The 2,380-nt window shown below is 34.5% G+C and overlaps 1 long non-coding RNA gene across 1 annotated transcript; it reads left to right on the top strand.

The window, feature by feature from the left end:
- The first annotated feature begins 1,186 nt into the window (after positions 1–1,186).
- On the top strand, positions 1,187–2,131 carry LOC113292708. Its single transcript, XR_003331831.1, has 2 exons — positions 1,187–1,318; positions 1,440–2,131. It is a non-coding gene; the product is annotated as an uncharacterized LOC113292708 (long non-coding RNA).
- Positions 2,132–2,380: the final 249 nt, after the last annotated feature.

Below are 2,380 nucleotides of genomic sequence, written 5' to 3'. Positions count from 1 at the left end.
TTGGTATGTATGCCATTTTGCAGGTGTTTATTGCAGTTACATATACATTTAACACTGGGATAGCCATCTTAATTGAGGTTATGCGGTTATGCCCAACTTTTTTGTGCTGCGTTCATATATGTGAAACGCTGAAAAAGAGAAATCTCTAATTCTCTCGCCCGTTACATATGTTTAACCGCATAATTGATCCAGTTCGCATTTTACTGAACCCACTATTGATTATTGCGTGCATTTTTTTTCACGGTCCCAACTTTTGCGGCTGACTTCTAACTCTTTTCTTTTCTTTTTTTTTTTTTGAAGCATGAGATTGTGTTGAAGTTAGGAAGAAATAACACGAGAGTACATTGTACTCATAGAGTCTGCCATTATAATAGGACCAATACACGGTGGTGTTTTGTGGTCCCAGATTGTTGTGGATAGATTTTTCATTGTGCTGTCATCTGCTGCTTTGTTTGCTAACCCGTCCGCCGCCTGATTTTTTTCTCTGTAATATGGTTTATGGTGCAATGCGGAATTTGGGCCAATCTAAACTTGATTTCTGCTATCATATTGTTTAAGTACCAAGGTGGTTCGGCTGTCGAGGTTAAAAACCTTAGATGATTTTCCGAGTCCGTTTCGAATTGCACCTTTGACCATTCTCGATCTGTAGCTGTTCTTGACGCTATGAGCATGGCCCATGTTTCCGCAGTGAGCGTTGTTGTTATGCTTAGTGGTTGTGCAATTGCTAATATTGTGATAGCATTTTCGTTTCGACAAATAATTCCCGCTCCTGTCAGTTCTGGATGTCCTCTCGTTATTCCATCTGTGTTGATTTTGATCCAGTCTGGGTGGAGTTTACTCCATCCTACTAAAATTGTGATTGACTTGTAAATCTGATGCATAATGTTTGTAGAAGATTGCATTCCGGCTTTGTATACGCTGAATTCTAACTGTGTCTTCATTAATGTAATTTCCTTTTCTGATCAGAAAAAATAAAAATTCTAACTGCGTCATACATAAGTATCCATTTCTTTTTCTTTCTTTTTCATTGAAATAACAGATATTCATTTTTTATGATATATCAATGATTTTAAAAAGAAAATAAGAAGTGAAGTGGAGTGAAGAAAAAGAGTTTCCCAATTGTGGAATAAATGGTATTTGCTTTTTTTTTATGTAGCTTAAAATATTCTCATATTCTCTCCATACAAAAAGAAAGAACATGGAAGTTATGATTTCATTTTCAGACATTGTCTGATTGTCTCTCATGCACATCTCATTGCCTTGGTTTGAGTTCCTTGGGGTTTCTTTTGTTTTCTTCTTACATTGAGAAGATAAGAAGGTAACAAAAAAATGATGGGTACACAGAATCACTGTCTCTTCTTGAGACTTGTTCTTTATAGTTATTGTTAATTAATTTTGTGTATAAATACTTAATGATATCTTGGTGTTTTTGTTTGTAGGAAAAAATTTGGGGTTCATCAAAGAAATGGAAGGGGAAACATATTCAGTCTATGGAAACGGTGTGAATCATAAAGTTAGACAAACTTTTCACAAGAATTTCATTCAAGTTCAGAGTTTATTAGATCAAAATAGATTACTTATCAATGAGATTAATCGAAACCATGAGTCTAATATACCTCATAATCTCAATAGGAATGTGGGTTTGATTAGAGAATTGAATAATAATATTAGAAGAGTTGTGCTTCTTTATGCAGATCTTTCAAGCTCATTGGTTTCTTATGAAGGTGGTGGTGGTGATTTTAGTGGTGGTGGTGGTCGTAGTGGTGGTTTGTTTGAGAGATTCCTCAATCATAATGGCAAGAAGAGAAAAACTCCATGATCCATCTTTTTCCATGAGAAGAAGAGTTAGTGATGAGTTCTTTCTGGTGGTGGAAATTATAACTTTGCAGCGTACATCTTCATGAGCTACTAGTTTGATGTTGTTTTACATATTGTAATTCTGTTTCATCATAGGAAATGAACTACCATGTTTTTTGTTCATCAAATCCTTTCTTTTTTCGTGTTTTTAGATTGTTTCTAGTGATATGCACAATGGGTTCTTCTTCTTTTTTCTGTTTGTAATGTAATGTACTTGAAGTCTCATTGAGAAATCCTTTCTAGTAACAGTTCTTGAGAGTCTTTTTCTTTCTTACTTCAATCTTTCTTAAAGTGACAACCTTTTTGTGTCATATTTTTGACAAATATGATGAAGTGATCAAAAACCTAACTCTTTATTCTTCTTCTTTAACCAGTGGAATCACTAACTTTGAACTTTGTTCCCCCAAAAAAAGTATACACAGAAATCTGTAAACAGTGACTTCCATTAACAAGATATAAGGGACCACCATCAAATTAGTTCAACAGAATAGAACCTTAATGTAGTCAGATCCATGCTTTTTTC

This window comes from Papaver somniferum, chromosome 7, assembly GCF_003573695.1.
Source record: "Papaver somniferum cultivar HN1 chromosome 7, ASM357369v1, whole genome shotgun sequence".
NCBI lineage: Eukaryota > Viridiplantae > Streptophyta > Magnoliopsida > Ranunculales > Papaveraceae > Papaver > Papaver somniferum.
Note: the sequence above shows the minus strand (reverse complement) of the source record. Positions and strands in the feature narration are given on the sequence as shown.